The sequence below is a fragment of the Corythoichthys intestinalis genome, chromosome 20 (assembly GCF_030265065.1).
Source record: "Corythoichthys intestinalis isolate RoL2023-P3 chromosome 20, ASM3026506v1, whole genome shotgun sequence".
Taxonomy (NCBI): Eukaryota; Metazoa; Chordata; class Actinopteri; order Syngnathiformes; family Syngnathidae; genus Corythoichthys; species Corythoichthys intestinalis.
In genome coordinates this window covers 28,435,134-28,457,413 of record NC_080414.1, presented here as the reverse complement: position 1 = coordinate 28,457,413, position 22,280 = coordinate 28,435,134, and the positions used below count along the sequence as shown (strand labels likewise).

General features: G+C 38.3%; 1 protein-coding gene across 4 annotated transcripts in view; it reads right to left on the bottom strand.

Moving 5' to 3' along the window:
- Positions 1-6,993, bottom strand: part of LOC130908563 (NEDD4-like E3 ubiquitin-protein ligase WWP1) — a 56,582-nt gene extending 49,589 nt beyond the window's left edge. For 2 of the 4 annotated variants that reach the window (XR_009061615.1, XM_057824116.1), the window contains exons 1-2: positions 6,651-6,989; positions 181-233 (exon numbers count right to left, since the gene is read on the bottom strand). The gene's annotated coding sequence lies outside the window, so the exon portion shown is untranslated. Of the gene's footprint in view, positions 1-180; positions 234-6,485; positions 6,579-6,650 lie in introns of those variants that run through there. The other 2 variants (XM_057824118.1, XM_057824117.1) reach the window with 2 other exon arrangements.
- Between the last annotated feature and the right edge of the window lie 15,287 nt (positions 6,994-22,280).

The following is a 22,280-nucleotide window of genomic DNA, read 5'->3' as shown; positions in this document are numbered from 1 at the left end:
CCATATTAGTCAATGACATTTTGTTATTAACTAATATAAATGTCATCAGCTAATAGGTCATCATTTGATGTCGTTTTAGTCTGAAAAGTTGATTTTTGCTGTTTTTCTTTCTCCTGCGATACTAAACTTTACAAATCTTGTACAAAAAGTATACTGATTGAGATACTAAAATATACTTACAGTTAGCATGTGTTACTTGATACTCCAGTTTAGCCCACTCTGTGTCCCATGGTCTAAAAGAAAGAAAAAAATACTTTAAATTACTGTATAAAATTCGACATGAAATCAATATAGACCAAATTTGCTCTGCTAATTGTAAACTTCTAAAATACTTCCGTGTGGTACACAGACAGCTTAACAAAAAATATTCTTACTTATTTAAAACATTTTTTGGTAAGTCTTTCCACAAATTTGCACATTTAATTCCACTTTAAATGACCGGAAAATAATGGAAATGAAAAGACTGATAGTAGCACACTACTGAGTACTGATTACAGTCAAATTATCCTAAAGCAAGAAATGGAACAGCCTGGAACCTGGATGCTAGCAATAATATACTGTATGAAATTAGTATGGATTAGTATCCTACAAGTACCTCTGAGTTTTAAACAAATATTCACACTGATGACGAGGCAGCAAAAAAAGAGGAGCAAGTGTATTAAAGTGGATTTCTTTTGTCATTCACTTGGACAGATTCAGGTATTTGGGAAAATGCCAAACAGTCCCTAAAATGTAACTTTAAAGACTGTTGAAACAACAGTGTGAAGCTAGAATAACCAGGTTATAACAGCATTAGAAAAGGAGAGTGGGAGCAGAAAAGTGTGCAGGGAAATACTGTACATATAATGCTAATCAACGGCATAGGTTTGGTCTCAACTTTGGTAAGGACAGCATAACCTGCATGAACACTTTTTGCTGAGGACGTGACATTAATAAGACCAAACAGATTGGGTGAACGGAGGTCAGGGCTACATTTCTCACAAATATTAACCTAATTAATGCTAGGCTGAATAATTAATGCAACATAAATCTGTATTGACTTATACTAACTTTCATATGCAATGGTTCAGGTGATAAACCAGTCGACTCAAACCTTTGTTTTCAAAAACTACTCAAGAAACATTATTAAAACTTCCGGAATAAATGTCTGGATTTTATTAGCAAATTGAAATTGCAATATTTGAACATAACTTCAATTATATTAAGATTAGTGCTGCAACGATTAATCGATTAACTCAAGTATTCGATTAGAAAAAAAGATTCAAATTAAATTTTGCTGCTTCGAGTATTCGTTTAATTAAAGTGGCGTTGTAATGGTTAATTTTGAAGTGTATTTAGTTTTATTGATTTGAGTGGATACACTGCCCTCTAATCTGCCTCCTTTCACATGGCTGAATCCAGCTGCTCCATGTTAAAACCAACATAAGCCAAGTTTTTGTTTGAGCTAATATTTTTTTAATGCAGTTGTTATTTAGTTTCATGGTATATTTAGCCATTTTTTGGTAGGAATTTGTCTGAACCATTTGTTAAGAGCATTGCAAAAACAACAACAACAACAAAAACATTAGCCTTTTGTAGCATTTAAGCTAGCGGACTTACTATGTAAGTTAGCCAATTGTTCTTTTGTTGTACATAGATCCTTATTTATTGATTTTTTTTTCATACTGTTTAAGGTTAGCCAATTGTTCTTTTGTTGTACATAGATCCTTATTTATTGATTTTTTTTATACTGTTTGAGGCTCAGCTCAGGTATTTTAATTTTTCATGCTCCTTATCCAATTACCGTACTCGATTATTCGAACAAATTAGTTCATCGATTAATCGACTACTAAAATAATAAATAGCTGCATCCCTAATTAAGATACACAATAAATAATAAATATAAACTTGTTTATAATCTCTTAACTATCCTGAATGCAAAAAATAACCATTTGTCTTAAGACCTCTCAACATTGTCTAAATAAATAACTGGCAAAAAAAATTCTTAGTCAGGGTATAACAAAAAAATAAATAAAATTGGAGCCTTCTTTCTGGTAAAACACGATAATGGTAGGGTCAATTCTATCCTCGCAACATATGGGAAGACAATCTAAATGGCGTATAGAACTGAACCAAGGGGGTAGGTTTGCATAGGAACGGTAGGGACATAACACTACCAACTTTGAAGGATGCTAAAATTGTCCCCACCAACTTTTAGGCAACCCTTTTTGAATTACAGTGCCTTGCAAAAGTATTCAGCCCCCTTGAATCTTGCAACCTTTCGCCACATTTCAGGCTTCAAACAAAGATATAAAATTTAATTTTTTTGTCAAGAATCAACAACAAGTGGGACACAATCGTGAAGTGGAACAACATTTATTGGATAATTTAAACTTTTTTAACAAATAAAAAATTGAAAAGTGGGGCGTGCAATATTATTCGGCCCCTTTACTTTCAGTGCAGAAAACTCACTCCAGAAGTTCAGTGAGGATCTCTGAATGATCCAATGTTGTCCTAAATGACCGATGATGATAAATAGAATCCACCTGTGTGTAATCAAGTCTCCGTATAAATGCACCTGCTCTGTGATAGTCTCAGGGTTCTGTTTAAAGTGCAGAGAGCATTATGAAAACCAAGGAACAAACCAGGCAGGTCCAAGATACTGTTGTGGAGAAGTTTAAAGCTGGATTTGGATACAAAAAGATTTCCCAAGCTTTAAACATCTCAAGGAGCACTGTGCAAGCCATCATATTGAAATGGAAGGAGCATCAGACCACTGCAAATCTACCAAGACCCGGCCGTCCTTTCAAACTTTCTTCTCAAACAAGGAGAAAACTGATCAGAGATGCAGCCAAGAGGCCCATGATCACTCTGGATGAACTGCAGAGATCTACAGCTGAGGTGGGAGAGTCTGTCCATAGGACAACAATCAGTCGTACACTGCACAAATCTGGCCTTTATGGAAGAGTGGCAAGAAGAAAGCCATTTCTCAAAGATATCCATAAAAAGTCTCGTTTAAAGTTTGCCACAAGCCACCTGGGAGACACACCAAACATGTGGAAGAAGGTGCTCTGGTCAGATGAAACCAAAATTGAACTTTTTGGCCACAATGCAAAACGATACGTTTGGCGTAAAAGCAACACAGCTCATCACCATGAACACACCATCCCCACTGTCAAACATGGTGGTGGCAGCATCATGGTTTGGGCCTGCTTTTCTTCAGCAGGGACAGGGAAGATGGTTAAAATTGACGGGAAGATGGATGCAGCCAAATACAGGAACATTCTGGAAGAAAACCTGTTGGTATCTGCACAAGACCTGAGACTGGGACGGAAATTTATCTTCCAACAGGACAATGATCCAAAACATAAAGCCAAATCTACAATGGAATGGTTCAAAAATAAACGTATCCAGGTGTTAGAATGGCCAAGTCAAAGTCCAGACCTGAATCCAATCGAGAATCTGTGGAAAGAGCTGAAGACTGCTGTTCACAAACACTCTCCATCCAACCTCACTGAGCTCGAGCTGTTTTGCAAGGAAGAATGGGCAAGAATGTCAGTCTCTCGATGTGCAAAACTGATAGAAACATACCCCAAGCGACTTGCAGCTGTAATTGGAGCAAAAGGTGGCGCTACAAAGTATTAACGCAAGGGGGCCGAATAATATTGCACGCCCCACTTTTCAGTTTTTTATTTGTTAAAAAAGTTTAAATTATCCAATAAATTTTGTTCCACTTCACGATTGTGTCCCACTTGTTGTTGATTCTTGACAAAAAATTAAAATTTTATATCTTTATGTTTGAAGCCTGAAATGTGGTGAAAGGTTGCAAGGTTCAAGGGGGCCGAATACTTTTGCAAGGCACTGTATATAATGAGTTCAGTTATATAGGGAATTTAGATTGTCTTCCCATATGTTGTAAGGATAGAATTGAGCCTCCCATTATTAAGTGAATTGTTTTCATTATGTTTATGTTTGCTAATAAAAAGTCTTTGAAAACAAAGGTTTTAATCGAAAAGTGTATCACCTGAATCAATGCACGTAAAAGCTATTATCAGTTGATACGGACTTATTTTGCATTGATCATTTAGCCAATCAATTAATTAGGTTCATATTCGTGAGAAATGTGGCCCTTTGCCCGTTCATCCAATCGATTTGGTCTTACTAATAATGTCCCGTCCCCAGCAAAAAGTGTACATGCAGGTTATGCTGTTATATCGTCCCTACCAATGTTGAGACCAAACCTACGCCCTTGAACTGAATTCATTATAAAAAGCAAATGAGGTTGCTTAAAAGTTGGTGGCACAATTTGAGCATCCTGAAAAGTTGCTAGTGTTTAGTCCCTACCGTTCCTATGCAAACCTACGCCCTTGATGTTAATAAACAGACAAGTGACATCATTAACTCACGCATATCTACCTAAAACTATCGCTTAATTATATTTTCTTCATTACTGTCGCATTTTCCCCAATATTTTAGATGATAATCGATCCAAACAAACAAAAATTGAACAAAAACGTTTAAAAGGGTAAATATATGAAAATGAAAATCTCGATTACTCCTGGAGGTCTGCGATTTCTGCATCGCGACCCTTGTTATATAACCATGTTTCACCTATAAAATCCTCCCAAATTCCAGCTGTTGCTATTCACAGCTGTGTGTTGACACTCGGTGATACATGCTACATGGAGTTTTTGGATCAAAAAGAGGTAAATACGCGTTAATATCTCGTTAAAATCATGGCGTCTTTATTTAGCTCTCGCGTGCTCTCACCTCCAGTTAGGGTTTTGCTGTTTAATTTTTTTTTTTTTTACCCTAAAAATGCCCTCCTGTTCAAAATGTTTCTTCCCCCAGAAAATTGAGATTTTAAGCTTTCCAATGATGTATCACATATCCGTAAAGGACAATTTTGATATTTAGCCAAATTGGGGGTCTCAGAGCGTAACTTCAAGTCACCTAAGTGTTTTCCGCTCTATCTCTTGAATGTGCCAACAATTCTATACAGTACATAGAAGTTTATTGAGTGTATTTGCTACATGCATACTACTGGTGCACGATAATTATTGGTCCGATAATAGGAATTATGATGTCATCCCGATAAATCCAATAACATTATTAATAGGACCGATAATATGTACTGTGCTGGCTTTACAGTTTACACACTAGTATGGGAAACCATTTGGCCATTTGCGGGGCATTGCTCCCACCTGCTGGTCAGAATAATTCGCTGCATCTATTATTTGTTACAGTTTGATTCACATTACAAGTTCATTCACTTACACATTGCAGTGTCTAGCAGTAGCAGTAGCATCGACAATCGTGAATGCTTTCTGTTACGTTTCCGCCTCGGAAATATATGTCTGTAGGTATTTTATGTTTACTATAACATATGGATGTGCAACATATGTTTACTCTGTGGTGAAGGGTCATATGTACAGAACTTCATAAGTTGTTGTGTTATAGAAGCCAGCCAATGCTTTAGTAGCTCAAGCTAGTGTGCTGTGCTATACATATATTAGTTGTGCATAGAAGTGTATTGTGCAGTTTGTTGTATATTGAGTATTGAATATGTGTATTTTTCTGCTGTACTTTCACAATTTTAAGACGAGTGTCTTCCCATAAAAGCAAGAAAAGACCAAGCCTTGTGGTTTATGGAAGTGCATTCATTTTTAGCTGGATGTTGGGTAGCGCAGAAGTGAAACGCACTGTTTTGTTCACATCATTATGAAAAATCTGGTGAGATCAAAGGCAAATCTATGTTGAATCCACCACTATTTTTTTTTTTTTTTTTTGAAACCTCCAGGTGTTCAAAAACTCAGGTTATACATTTAAAAAATTATATATTTATTATCGGATATCAATATTGGTATCGGCTTTGAGGAGCAGGAAGTTATCGTAACCGTTTTTTTAAAAATGGCTATTGTTCACCCCTAATGCATACTGATGTAAATTTTAAAGATGGGAAACTTTGTACATACAGTATTTGTCTCAGCAGAATGTAACTGACACCCTTATAATCGTCTTTAGAAGATTTGTCTGATGATGCTGATACCATATACCGGTTAATCTTTCAAATTTAATTCACATATTGTTTTTTTTAAGTAAACACCATGGTAAAAAATCAAAACACTGACGTTAACATTGCTCGTTATCTTTGGACAATCTATTGATTTGCTGGATTTGAATTCTCATCTCCTTTTACTAAAGATCGTGCGGGTGTCTTCGAATCAAAAACAATGTTTGAACTACATCTGCCACAATAGTGTCTGCCAGATAAGGGTGGCTAACGACAGGATAATGTATATTCGGCACCTAAATGCTGAAGTCACCTAGCCGGCATGCTAACTGTCAATAGTTAGCCACACAGCTAGCTTGTATTACCGGAAAACATTTGAGTTCTGGTTCTGTACATTCAAGTGTCGCGCTTACATGTTTTATTTGTAAACACTGTCATATTATCTTTACACGTCGGACATAACCAGCTCGCATATCATGTTTGCATTACTCACAAAGCCCAGTCGGCTAGCCGGCTTGATCGCAAACTTTAGCAGCATTTGCTAATCGTCCGCCATAGAAGACTAAACTGTTAGTTGAATGAGTGAGAAAAACATTGGACAGTAACGTCATTTAGTCATGACGATTCCGGCAAAGGCAGCCGCTTTTATCGATCATACCTTGACCGTTTGCCTCTCCTTTCCCACGGGCTGTTTCGGCGTCAGTGGCTCCCTATCGGTCCGTTCCGTTAAGGGTAAAGGCCTCCAGTCTTGCGCGATTCTTTCGCCATCCCCGTTCACAAACCACCAAGCAGAAAAAAAACACTCGAGCGGCGACGGGCGCGACACCCCTCAAAACAAAATCGCTAGTACGTAATAACGGGACAGATGTAGCACTCAGAACCAGCAGCTTCACCTAATGTTTATGCAGGAGAATGCATAAACTCAAGGACTTTTCCCGTGGTCTTCTCAAGTAAACTGTGGGTTTTATAATGCAAAAAATAAAAAATAAAAACACACACACAAAAAAAAACTGACTGTTTTGTAAACTGATACGGAGCCTTTTGAGCAATTTATTCGCCTACACTTATATTAATGGACTATTCTTTATCCACTCAAGTTGGACAACTTGAATACTAGTAGGACGACTCCCTTTTACTAGTGAGGCACCAGCAGAGCTGGATAGAGGAGCCAAAAATTATACTCAAATAAAAGTAGCGTTACTTCCAGATAACATTGCAAAAGTAAAAGTAGTCATCCAAAAATTTAAAAAGTACAAGTAAAAGGGTAACACTGTGAATAACTACTGACAATGTCAGATTTCTTTTAACATAATGGTATACAGTGATAGCTCAGCTCACGAACATAATTGGTTCCCAGAAAGAGCGTGTAAGGCGAAAAGTTCGTCTTCCGAACATTTATTTCCCATAAGAAACCATTAAAATGAGAATAATCCGTTCCCAGGTCCCCATAAAACATAATTTTCTACTAAATAAGCCTTAAAACTACACAAAAATATACCTTATTTTATGTATAATAAATGTGCTATTGTATTGTAAGTAAAGAAATAAACTGTACTGTATAATAAAGTCTTTTTTTTTACCTTTGTGATGGTAGTTGATGGCTTGATGGAATGGAGTGGGAGGAGGAGGGAGGGAGGGAGGGAGTTACTGTTTGGAAGGAGAGTCACCTTCCATAAGGACTGTAGGTAACTCTTTTTCGGTCCCATAATAGCAAAAGTACACTCAATATGGTCCAAAATGTCTATCAAACACAAACCACGTCCGCACTCAACAAAGGGAGGGGACGAACTGGCTTCTCGTGGCGCTGTTCGACAGCACAACCCATCCCTCTTCCCACAGCCCGGCAAAGGAGCCCCCCCCCCCCGGGATCCAGGGTGGTCCCCTGGGCCACCCGCGCGCCCATCTACCGGCCCTCGGGGATGTCAAGAGGGGACTCACCACCAACCCCACGCCCATCCCCAACCCCGTCCGCCCACCCGGGCCACGAGCCGCAGCCCCCCAGTCGACACGGCACGCCACGGGGCCCCCAGCGGCCAACCAAGCCCCAGGCAGGGCAGGGTCCCCCGCCGTAGCAGGCCGCTCATCCATAATTCAATGACTTTTCAATCATATTTCCTGGTCAATCATAAATCAACTATTTGTCAACATAGTTCATCAACTATGAAACAATGTTAGCCCAACCATCGCCTGACATACCATAGAACGACGTTCTTTCAACGTCACTTGACGTTGGAAATTTTGATGTCAATCATACTGATGATTTTAATGGAAAATCAAAGTTCGTTCAATGTCGGTCTGCTATCTGGGAACCGCATTAAGCCAAAAAAAAAAAAAAAAAATTGAATTCCAGCGAGAGAAAAAAAAGACAAGAAATGAGGCATTATTTGTCCAACGAGTGGAGAAAATAGTTCCTAGTTTGAATAGTCCCTTCATAGTTCACTATTATGACATTAAAACGATAATATCACCGGTTTTCCATGGTCAATAGGTGCCAAACTAAAAACTGGGGGAGAGGTTTAAATCAGCACTTTCGAGTCATGTTGAAGACAGCGCTCTATGTCAAATACTTCATTTTTTACGGTGGTTTAAAGACACCACATAATTGACCAGGCTGGCACATGGTCATGGGCTGGCATGATCATAGAATGGCAAGCTTGCGTCTAATTAGTGTAATGGAGTCATGCGATTATTGTTGCAAAGTCTCATTGGTGAAATTAGTCGAGCGACTCTTGGCATCGCTGGAAAAAAAAAAAAAAAAGATAAATCTAATATGTAGAATAAGAGGAAAAATGTAACGACTCTTGTGTAGCCCAAAGTAGCGGAGTAAGAGTAGCGTTTTTGCTTCACAAATCTACTCAAGTAAAATAACAAGAATGACTTGGTAAAACTACTCTTAGAAATATATTTTTCTCAAAAAGCTCAAGTAAATGAAACTGAGTACGTTACGCGTTCCTACCCACATCTGACTATAACCTATTACGTGACCATATTAGGCCAAAAGATGACACAAAATCGTTGAATTCAGACCAGAACAACACTTGAAAAGTCATCCATACTTTAATCTTAAAACATTAGTAACCGTTTTATTTTAACTGTGCCTTATTGAGGTGACAATGTCAACCATTACTTTTTTGGGACCACATTACCAGACCAGTGTGGTCCATAAAGCGAGATAGGCAAATGCTAGGGCCGTCACAGCATCCAAATGGGTGTCAAGGAAAATGTTCAAATATTATTTGATGATAGCAGTATTCATTCAAAAAAATATACAGGACAATAAAAATAAAGAACAACATACATATAGTGATACGTCTTAAAATGATAATGAAATACTTTTTCTAATGTGCCTTCTGCCCGTTTCACTGTTTCCTATGATGCAGTAATTTTCCAACAGTCTCTAATCTTACTCACCTCCATGCAGACCAGCAGGCTACATGAAGGTTTTATTTTTAGCCTTTGCGATTGAGCGACATTACGGTGACGACGTCATGAAAAGACAAAAGCCCTCCGGGTCGCATTTTAGAAAGAAGAGGAGCTTAAACGTGAGAAAGAGGTTTGCTGTGATGAGAAAAACTTTTTGAAATTGCATAAACACCTATACTTTGCGCAATTGCAAGCTTGCGGTTACTTACAAAGAGTTAAGATGACATACTGCTTAGCTAAAGCTAAATTATACTGTATCATTAGGCAGGCCTGTTGTTTTAGAGATATTTTCAGTATTCAGTCAGCTGTGGGTTAGTGTGATTTAAATTTACTCCCTCTCCCATTTTGAGGAAAGTTGGACAAAGTGTATGGGGGACTGAAATTGTGCCTTGCTGATTTTAATGTGATGCGAAGCACTTTTACATTGTGCTAAATTGTGCTATTCAAATAAATTTGCCTTGCCTAAAAGTGCCTTGGTCAATTAAATAAATACACCATTAAATATGCAATTAATAATTTCATAGTTCTGTGGTATTGGGGACTAAAAGTCAAACATTTGTTATTAAATGTGTCAATATTTCATTAAAAGGGCAATTCCGTTTCTTTATTATCATATATTATTGAACTCGTTATTATTGGATGGTGCTGTGTAGTTGCAGTGCTTCATGAAAGTATTTTATTTTTCAACCTCGCCCGTCAAAGTTAGTGGCCGGATCCGAACACCTGATTGAGCCAGGTACTGTAGGCTGCCAAAGTTAGGCGCTATTATGGTTATGTCATGCTGGTTTCACAATCAACAGCTATTTGACCAATTTAATGTAACATCCCACTTTCTTCTCTTTGTAGATGCTTTTCCAAAATATTATCCTTCCACCTCTGTACATCCCGGGCCATCTTTTCCATCTTATCCACGTCAGCACCAAGTCCAAGCCCGCCAAGTCCAGTACCTTCACTCACACATACTGCTAATAGAAAAAGAAGTACAGTGTAAGTGTGAGTCTTTATAACTTTTTGGTGAAAATAGCTACTGTCGCGCGTGCACCAGCAAATATGTTGCCTTGGGTACCAATTTGGTCAGGAACGGCCCTGCACATTACCATGCTTATACATGCAGATGACAAGAGTCTTTTAATTCGCCGCTTAGCCACACCTACATGGCAAGCTAACATGGCAGGATGTGTCTGAGGAGAACTTTTCTACATGTCAGTCCATGATCAAAGGTAAGTAAATAGTCCTTTATCTAAAGAAAGTTTGTATTATTTACTTTGTAATCGCTGTATTCGTGGCCATTTTTAACACAAAGTTGCAATTTCTGATGGGGTTGAAAATTTGACAGAACACCGGGCACACGAAGAGGGCAATAAGACGAGTATAGCGGGGGGGTGCAAACAACCCGCCTGTCGTCAACCGAGTGATATTCTCAGTGGACAATCAGCCACAAAATGCAAAGACACCTCCGTATTAAAACGTGTGCCATGATCCCAGTATTTGACATAATACAAAATAAAATGTTTACTCACTTCCTCATAAGTCCAATGGTCCCACAGTAGTAAGGCTTGTTTTTGCCAACATCCGCGGTGAAAGGGAACTTTATCAAACCCAAAAAGGCTCACACGCCTCTCCCTGGTGCAGCAACAATTTTCTGCAGCCATTTGGCTGGCGTGATGCGAAAAATAAACAAATTAATCTGCAAAATCAGCTGAATCCGCAGTCCATCTGCATGCTATAAAGCAATGCTGTATTGTGAGATGCTGACCCGGGTGACGTCACATTCGCATTCGCCCTTAACCCGAGACTGAAGCCGGAAGTCACTCATTTTCATGGCGCGGGATTCAAAAATTGAATATCTAAAACGATCGCTTCCACACACATCGAAGTGGTCCATTTCATTCAGGAGCATAAAACACCGCATGAAATATGAAATAAACATGCTTTTTGGTGTCATACGCACTTTGAATGTTACACTACTACTGGTATATTAACAGTGTAGGCGATGAATGTATTTTTTGTTGATTTTTGTTCTCTTTTGTCTCCCTTCTTTTCTATTTTCCTTTCCGTCCCCCCATTACCCCTTCCTGCTCGCTGCTTTCTTCTAATAAACGAAACAATAATCATCACAATGGGAGTACCGTATTTTTCGGACTATAAGTCGCAGTTTTTTTCTTAGTTTGGCTGGGGGTGCGACTTATACTCCGGAGCGAATTATGTGTGAAATTATTAACACATTATTATATAATTCCACATGTTATTTAGGTGTTTTGGAGAGACACTGATGGTTTGGTAAACTTGTGAGTATGTTCTTTATGCTATAGTTATCTGAATAACTCTTAATAGCTATGTTACGTTAATATACCGGCCACGTTTGCATTTCGTTGTTCATGCATCATGTAACATTATCATTATGCCGATCGATCGGGTCCGATCACGTCATTTTCAAAGTATCGGAATCGGCAAAAAAAATATCGGCCATGCCTTTTTTTTAATATATATATATTTTAATTAAATCGTTTTCTAATTGTATTTAACGTTACAGACATAATATGTTACACTCATCCAGAGTCTTTAATTTAGGTTTAAGGTAGGGTTATCAAAAATATCCCGATAACGGCGGCATTTATTCATTCATTCATTCATTTTCCATGCCGCTTATTCCTCACGAGGGTCGCGGAGGTGCTGAAGCCTATCCCAGCTAACTTCGGGCAGTAGGCAGGGGACACCCTGAATTGGTTGCCAGCCAATCGCAGGGCACAAGGAGACACACAACCATTCACGCACACACTCACACCTATGGATAATTTAGAGTGTTCAATCAGCCTACCATGCATGTTTTTGGGATGTGGGAGGAAACCGGAGTTCCCGGAGGAAACCCACGCAGGCACGAGGAGAACATGCAAACTCCACACAGGAAGGCCGAAGCCCGGGATTGAACCCTTGATCTCAGAACTGTGAGGCAGACGTGCTAACCACTCAGCCATCGTGCGGCGGCATTTAATTTATTAAAAAATGTGTCATGTTAAAATATTTAATGCTATTAATATATGCGCTGCACGGCCCTCTCACTCATTGTTGCGCTCAATCTGTAATAACGCCGTTTTACCTATATAGAGAGAAAAAAGGCAGCACGAAATGAGTAGAGTGAATTTTGGCAGCCTTTGGAGCCTTCCTTCAATTGGCTAAAACATTGCAGTCCCTCTTCCTATGATAAGTAATATCATGGGAAGCAATGTGGGGAAGCAACGTGGAAATTGGTCTTTGTCTTAACACCTTAAGATATTTCCCAAAGCAGAGAAGATATATCCATTGGCAGCACGACACACAGTCATGGTTCAACTTCCCATCATGCATTGGTGCATGGCTGCAGTATCATTTACTGAAAGCTCAACAAATACACTTGATGGCAATATTTAGTCACAATATACAACGTCACAAGTCTTTCTATCCGTGGATCCCTCTCACAGAAAGAATGTTAATAATGTAAATGCCATCTTGAGGATTTATTGTCATAATAAACAAATACAGTATTTATGTACTGTATGTTGAATGTATATATTCGTTCGAGTTTTATTCATTTTTTTCTTAACGCATTGCCAAAATGTATATGTTTAAAAAATTATCGGAAATGATTGGAATTGAATCGGGAGCAAAAAAAATAGCAATTGGATCGGGAAATATCGGGATCGGCAGATACTCAAACTAAAACGATCGGGATCGGATCGGGAGCAAAAAAACATGATCGGAAAAACCCTAATTATCATACTGTAAACTTATTCAGCATGTTGTTCTCTATTGTATTTTTATTTTAAATTGCTTTTTAAGATGACATATCTGTTCTATGTGTTGGATTTTATCAAGTAAATTTCCCCCAAAAATGCGACTTATACACAGGTGCGACTTATATATGTTTTTTTTCCTCTTCGTTGGGCATTTTATGGCTGGTGCGACTTATAATCGGGTGGGACACATAGTCTGAAAAATAGGGTATATCATACTCATACAAAGAGCAGTAGGACACTCACATCCCCATTATCCATATCAAGCAGCTGAACAGGACATGTAAAAAAAAAAAAAAAAAAAGTAATTCTTCCAACTGTAAAAATCAAAGAAAAATATATCAAAAAGTCATACGCGTACAAGTACCATGAAACCTTCACTTTTACTAGTGAGAATTCTAAGACGAAACATTTAAAGTGAAAACATGAATAGTCTCTAAAGGGCGCTTGAGGAAAGTGGCATGAATGGGAACCTGCTATCATATTCCCAGTCATTTAGACAAAAAACATCACAAAAATACTCTTAAGGGAATGGTTGTTCAGAATGAAGGCTTTGCAAAAACTCGAATGATTACACTTTTCTTGAATTGATTGTACGGATCCTAAAAAACCAAAACAAAACAAAACAGCTGTTCATTATTATGTTGCAAGAGTTGAAGACAGTGGTAGATGAAAGGCAGGGCAGTTCCCCAAAGGATTCCGTCACACTCAAACTTAGACATCCAAAACAATCGTGTTCACGGAGTCAAGCATTTTGCACTTAGTATATTCACATCACATATGTTTCTGTTTTCCAGAAAACCAGATATGAGAATAGCCACACATGTTTCTGTCCAGAAATATTTAGATTATGACAGCTGAGTTGTTAGGACTTTGCTTTAAACCCCACCACAATTGGATTTCAAATAAAGCACTTCTAATCCCCTGAGGTTCCTCCATGGATGTGCATTTTTCAGGTCTTTACTCACAGTAGCCAATTTACTTGCTGTTGCAGTCTCCAGTAAGTAAAAAGCAGGCTTTTGGGGGCTTTAGGTCAGAGCGCTGATCCAGACAGAGAAGCATGTTTAATTAATATTCCTTATAAAATTGACCAATTTCATTCATAATGCAAGTTTTGTAGCATCAGGCTACTAGGGTATAATTAGTATACGGAATACTATAGCCTATATTTCCAATCCCACAACCGCACGGACAAATGATGAAGTAGGATCTGAAACACAACATTTTCATCACCTTTTCTCCTCTCATTCCATTCAAATTGTTTTCATCAGACCCAAAACTCAGATTCCAAAGCTTTTTTTTTTCTTTTTTTTTCTTAATAGATGTTTTATGGCGGTGTAATCTGGCTTTCTTGTTCTTGAATTTGCACCTGTTTCTAATCTCTGAACAGAATCCTCAGGGCTTTTCTAACAGTTTGCTGGGTAATTCTTATACAGCTACTAAGTGGCGAAATGTTACGTCACAAGTCTGGCTGGCCAAGTTTATGTGAAGCTATAATAGTTATAGGGAGATGTGGCAGTTAGAAATGCTACTTTCTTGTGAGTTGATCCCAATCATGAATTAATAATAATAATAATAATAATAATAAGAAGAATAATACATTTTATGTCTAGAGTGCTTTTCAAGCCACACAAAGACACTTTACAAGAAAGTTGGAGTCACAATAATAACAAAACGATCATAAAATTAGAACAAAAACAGGATAAAAGTAAATTAAAAAAAAAATTTAAAAAAAATTTAAAAAATACATATGGCGAAAAACACTCAGGTGACTTGAAGTTCCGCTCTGAAACCCCCAATTTCAAAACTTTCAAAATTGTCCGATATGCATGTGTAATACATCATTGGAAAGCTTAAAATCTCAATTTTTGGGGAAAGAACAATTTTGAACAGGAGGGCATTTTTAAAAAAATGTTTTTTAAACAGCAAAACCCTATTTGGAGGTGAAAGCATGCAAGAGCAGAATTACCGACGCCATAACTTTAACGAGATATTATCGCGTACTTTCCTTGTTTCGATCCAAAAACTCCATGTAGCATGTATCACTGAGTGTCGAGACACAGTTGTGATTGGCCAAAGCTGGATTTTTGGGGGATTTTATGGGTGAAACATGGTCATATAACAAGGGTCGTGATGCAGAATTCGCAGACATCAAGGAGTGGTCGAGATTTTCTCTTTCATATATTTTACTTTTAAACGTTTTTTTTTTTTTCCCAATTTTTCTTTGTTTGGATCGATTATTTATCATCTAACATATCGTATAAAATGCGACAGTAACAAAAAAAAACCCAAACAATTAAGTGATAATTATGAGGAAGATGTAGTGGCTTTTTTACAGACGCCATTTTTTTCATTGTGACATAATTTGTTTAAAAGTTTAAAATATGCGAGTGAATAAATTTTTTTAAGCCGTTTTTTTTTTTTTTTTTTTACGAAATTTGAGACATCAGTTAATGATTCTAAGCTGAAAACGACAGACATTTTGAATAATAAATATGATTAATTACCTTCGTTTTATGGCTCAGTTGAAACAAAAGCGGTTGAGCGATGTCTGTAAACGAGGGTTTTCAGGGTAAAATGGACAAATTAAAAATAGTTTGGGGGCTTAATGTGCCATGAATCTGCTATGGCAGCATATAGACATATACAGTGGGGCAAATAAGTATTTAGTCAACCACTAATTGTGCAAGTTCTCCCACTTGAAAATATTAGACAGGCCTATAATTGTCAACATGGGTAAACCTCAACCATGAGAGGCAGAATGTGGAAAAAAAATAACCAGAAAATCCCATTGTTTGTTTGTTGAAAGTCCGTGTTGCCCAACGACAGCCCAAAAACTTCACTGCTCTAGAGGAGTTCTGCATGGAGGAATGGGCCAAATACCAGCAACAGTGTGTGAAAAGCTTGTGAAGAGTTACAGAAAACGTTTGGCCTCCGTTATTGCCAACAAAGGGTACATAACAAAGTATTGAGATGAACTTTTGGTATTGACCAAATACTCATTTTCCACCGTGATTTGCAAATAAATTCTTTTAAAAAATCAAACAATGTGATTTTCTGTTTTTTTGTTCCACATTCTGTCTCTCATGGTTGAGGTTTAACCATGTTGACAATTACAGGCCTCTCTAATATTTTCAAGTGGGAGAACTTGCACAATTAGTGGTTGACTAAATACTTATTTGCCCCACTGTAGTTCTATCAAACACAACAGTTGTTTTGTCTTAATATACAGCAGTTTCTTTTAAAGAGGAGTGCAAGAGCAGAAACTGATTTCAGCCGGATTTGTGAAAAAGAACGAAAGCTGTACCGCATGCAAACAGGAAGGATTGTCTCAGGAGTGATTTGTTCATGGATTTAAGGTAATTATTATATTTTTCGTACCACGCATGCATTTCTAAACATGAAAAAAACAATGGGAGAAATTAGCCGCCACTGGATTGGCATCATAGTTCGCCATATTTACGTAAAATAAACGCTAACTGCACGTTTGTTTTGCGTTTAATCAAGAATCGAGACTTTTATGTCCATATCTATAAAAAAAATTAAGGGATTTAAGGTTTTATTCACAAGAATTTTAACCGGAAAAGCTCTGTTTATGTCAGGCGGCCGTTAGCTACATTCACTAATAGACTAGCATTGTACTTCGACATATTTACATAAAATAAATGCTACCTGCACTTTTTTTTTTTTTTTTTGCTTTTAACCAAGGATCAAGACTATTTTACGTCCATAACTATAAAGAATTGTTTTGTTGTTGTGTTATTGTTTCGTGTTTTATTTTATGGGAACATTTTAATCTAATAACTATTAGTGAAACACCATGGGGAAGAAATGTTGGGTTAGCCTGCCAGACCTGTCCCACAAGGCAGCCGTCAAGAACCAGGCAACCTTGGGAACCCCAATCATTCTCCACAAATTTTGGTCCTTTAGGGCAAAAGCTGGTCCTAGACCTACCCCTACGCCGACGGCAACAAGCAGATCTTCACTTACTTTGACCCCTGCACCTTTGGAAGAACATCTACAGCAGCTTCCACATCAACGGCTGATAGTGCTGCTCAGGTGTCCTGGGGCTGAAGTAAGTGTCCAGCATTATTCAGTTTATAAAAAAGATTTATCAAAAAACCTATCTTTCTAAAACAAACATGTTTTTAGGAGCCTGCGAGGATGAGGACGGTCCGATTCTCAAGCAAGATTTTGCTGACCAGGAGGGAGAACTACAAGTCTGTCAAAGCCGGCTACAAGTTGACCCAGAAGATGGTGGCACGCTCTTCGATCGAGAAGCAGAGCATTGGGCTTATCGTGGCGGTCGTAAACCCTTACACGGTCGCCGTGCTGAGGCTCCTCGCCATGACCACAGGCAAGGAGGAACACAGGGACACACATCCTGGAAATGTTCCAGAGGACAAGGGAGAGCTGGAGAAGGGTCGGGCGGTCCTCAAGCGACCACATGGCATCCTTCGGAATGTTGCTGTGGGACTCGCTAATGTGCAGGAAGCACAAGAGCACCTGCTGGACTTCCTGACGGTCCCACTTCAACCGTTTTGGTGTGAACTTCTCCAAGGATATGTCTTCAGAAGCGAGGAAGAACAAGGCCTTGGAGTGGCTGGCCGGCAGGATAAGGAGCAGAGTCGAGAAAGGCAGAAAGCAGATGGCGAGGAACAGAGACTTGTACAAGTCGGGGAAGCTGACCAGATACCCCAAGGCATAGAAAAAGGCTATGTTATTGTTGAAAGACTAGGCTCACATCCTGGTAACACTGCATCGATTATTTGCACTGCCTGAATTATTAGAATTAGAATCATTAATTGATATCAAATACAAAAAAAACTAAAAAAAAAAAAAAGTTAAAACAGTAAAAAAAAAACTGACTTAAAAAAAATAAAAAATTCACTCGCATATTTTAAACTTTTAAACAAAGTACGTCACAATGAAAAAAAAAATAGTGTCTGTAAATAGGTCACTGATAGCTAGCTCATAACTATCGCTTAATTATATTTATTTTTTTGTTTCTGTGACTCACACTTCTCTGATATTTTAGATGATAAATAATCGATCCAGACAAATAAAAATTGGGGAAAAAATGTTTAAAAGGGTAAATATATGACAAAGAATATCTCGACCACTCCTTGATGTCTGCGATTTCTGCATCGCAACCCTTGTTATATTACCATGCTTCACTCATAAAATCCCCCACAAGTCCGGCTGTGGCCATTCACAGCTGTGTCTTGACATTGAGTGATAATTGCTACGTGCTAAATTTTTGGATCAAAACAAGGTAAGTACGTGATAATATCTCATTAAAATCATGGTGTCTTTAATTATGCTCTCTCATGCTCTCACCTCCAGTTAGGGGTTAGGTTTTTTAAAAAATGTTTTTTTGTGTTTTTGTTTTTTTAAAATGCCCTCCTGTTCAAAAATTTTCTTCCCCCAGAAAATTGAGATATTAAGCTTTCCAGTAATCTATCACACATGCATATAGGACAATTTTGAAATTTGTCCAAATTAGGGGTCTCAGAGCAGAACTACAAGTCACCTGAGTGTTATATCACCATATATACAGTACATTCAATTTAATTTATGAATTTACAATCTACAAACAATTTAAGAATTGAACGGAATAATTTCAAAAGCTTTATTTATAAAATTATAGATTTCTCATCAAGTATCAAAAGTCATATAAGCTATTATGCCAGCAAAGGTAGGCTGAGGGATAACTTTAGCACAAAATTTCACCTCTGTCAGTATCCACTCTGTTACGTCCAGATGTCACCCTATATGCAGTGGGGAGATCAAGTATTTGATACACTGCCGATTTTGCTGGTTTTCCCACTTGCAAAGCATGTAGAGCTCTGTAATTTGTATCATAAGTTCTCTTCAACTGTGAGGGACGGAATCTAATAAAATACATTTAAAAAAAAACAGAAAATCACGTTGTATGAGTTTTAAATAATAAATTTGCATTTAATTGCATGAAATAAGTATTTGATAAATCACAAAAATCAAACTTAATATTTGGTACAGAAACCTTTGTTTGCTATGACAGATACCAAACGTTTCCTGTAGTCCTTGACAAGGTTTGCACACACTGCAGAAGGGATTTTGGCCCACTCCTCCATGCAGATCTTCTCCAGAGCCGTCAGGTTTCGGGGCTGCTGCCGGGCAGCACGGACTTTCAGCTCCCTGCATAAATTTTCTACCGGGTTCAGATCTGGTGACTGGCTAGGCCACTCCAGGACCTTAAGATGTTTCTTACAGAGCCACTCTTTAGTTGGCTTGGCTGTGTGCTTTGGGTCGTTGTCATGCTGGGAGACACAGCCACGACCCATCTTCAGGGCTCTCACTGAAGGAAGGAGGTTTTCAGCCAAGATCTGGCGATACATAGCCTCATCCATCCTCCCCTCAATACGGTGCAGTCGTCCTGTACCGTTGGCAGGGAAGCAGCCCCAAAAAATGATGTTTCCTCCTCGATGTTTCACGGTTGGGATGGTGTTCTTGGGGTTGTACTCATCCTTCTTTTTCCTCCAAACAAGACAAGCCGAGTTCAGACCAAAAACCTCAATTTGGGTCTCATCCGACCACATGACCTTCTCCCATTTCTCCTCTGGATCATTCAGATGGTCAGTGGCAAACTTCAGACGTGTCTGGACATGCACTGGCTTCAGCAGCGGGACCTTGCGTGCGCTGTAGGATTTTAATCCATGACGGCGTAATGTGTTTCCGATTATTTTCTTCGAGACTGTGGTTCCAGCTCTCTTCAGGTCATTGACCAGGTCCTGCCGTGTAGTTCTGCTCTGATCCCTCACCTTCCTCATGATCAGTGATGCCCCACGAGGTGAGATCTTGCATGGAGCCCCAGAACGAGGCAGATTGACCGTCAACTTGAACTTCTTTCATTTTCTAATAATCGCTCCAACAGTGGATACCTTCTTACCAACTTACTTGCTTATTTTCCTGTAGCCCATGCCAGCCTTGTGCAGGTCTATTATTTTGTCTCTGATGTCCTTACACAGCTCTTTGGTCTTGGCCATTGTGGAGAGGTTGGAGTTTGTTTGTTTGAGCATATGAACAGGTGTCTTTTATACAGGTAACAAGTTCAAACAAGTGCAGTTACTTCCAGTATTGAGTGGAGAACAGGAGGGGTTCTTAAAAAAGAACTAAGAGCCGAAATATTTACTAGTTGGTAATGTATCAAATACTTATTTCATGCAGTTAAATACAAATGTATTATTTAAAAATTATACAATGTGATTTTCTGGATTTTTGTATTAGATTCCGTCCCTCACAGTTGAAGAGAACTTATGATACAAATTACAGAGCTCTACATGGCTTGCAAAAGGGAAAACCAGCAAAATCGGCAGTGTATCAAATACTTGTTCTCCCAACTGTATATATATAAAAAAACACCCAACTCAATCAACCTTCCAAAATAATAATTAATGCTTATTCAGTCACAGCCTGATTAAATACTGAAACAATAGATCATGACAGCACGACTGTCAGTGTGAATGTTTGTCTGTCTCTGTAAATGCACTGCTCACTGCTGGATAAGCCCCAGCACCCGCTGCCCTTACCAGAAAAAAGTGAGGTTGAATATGGAAAGATGGATGTTTTCCTATTGTGGGGTTCCTGGGATGAAGAGCAATAAATAAGGTTCATGCAATTTAATGAGAGTCATGTCAGGTTTCAGACAACCTCACATAGAAGATAAATGGGAGAATGATATATGATCTCATCTCTCACCAGTTGTATTGGCCAGTTCTTCTTATTGTGGGACTTGGCTGAATTCATTGCATTTATGAAGGATGGACTGTCATTCGCATTGGCATGCACTACTGTTGTATTTTGCTTTTTTGCTAAAACTCTTCCAAAAAGCCAAGACCAGCCTAAACAATAACTGTTTCGAGAAAAAAAGAGACTTTCATGAATATCAAAATAGCACAAGGTTGAAGTTGGAACTTTAGAACCGTGAGAGAGACACACTATGCACCATTTTACCTTACTGTCCAGGTCAATTCAATGCATGCAAAGTGTTAAACTTATGTATTTGGCGCACATGATTAGTTCTGGTAGCTCATTTCCTTTTTCTCTGTAACATGCTTTGTTCCTTGGCTGTCTTTATGTTTTCACACCTGTTCCTTTTTACTCTGCTTGCTAATGCATTGTCTTTGCATCCTCTTTCAGTTGTTTTCCAATTTTGTCATTTTCGTAAGATAAATTAAGATTCCACAATGTTCATAGAAATGTATTTGTTTTTTGTTCCTCCCTTCTTCTGTCTGCTTCCTTTCTGTCCCCCCATAACCCCTACCTGCTCACTGCTTTCTCCTGATAAATAAAACATAATGGACAACCACAATGGGAGTATTAAAAAAACTCCCATATGACGCATTAAAACTGTTCCGACCATACGGACACTAAGATTCCTATTCTCTGTGTCCAAGCAGTTTAACAGGACAGGTTAAAAAAGAAAGATAAATTAGGAGTCCCAATCAGTGTGCTGTAGTATCCTCAGGGCTAGGGTGATGTGTGGTTATTCATTAAATTTGTCCTACAGTTACAATCCCTAGCAAAAAGTATGGAATCACTAGTGTCGGACGAGCACTCACTCAGACGTTTTTTTATGTAGAACAAACTGGGATAAAAACCTTGAAAAAATAAGGAATTAGTTCAAAGTGCAACGCTTTAGCATTCAGAAACACTAAAAGAAATGAATAAAAAACATTGTGGTGGTCAGTAAATGTTACTTAAATAGAGCAAGTGCAGAGAAATATATATGGAATCCCTCCATTCAGTACGTTTGCCTATCATGCAGCCACATATCATCAAGGACCAAGGGAATTTTTAAGTGTTCTTCAGGCAGTCATCTTTGTAAATCTCACAGGAACAGCACCAAACAAAAGTTCCAACATCATCACCTTGTCCAATGCAGATTCTTGACTTTTGACACTTTGTCCAATGCAGATTCTTGACTCTTGACAATATATACAATTAAAAATGGACATTTGCTAGTAGAGATGAACGATATTGGAAAAAACTGACATTGCGACTTTTTGGGGGTTTGCCATATATTGCGATATTAACACTAGAAGATTTTCACT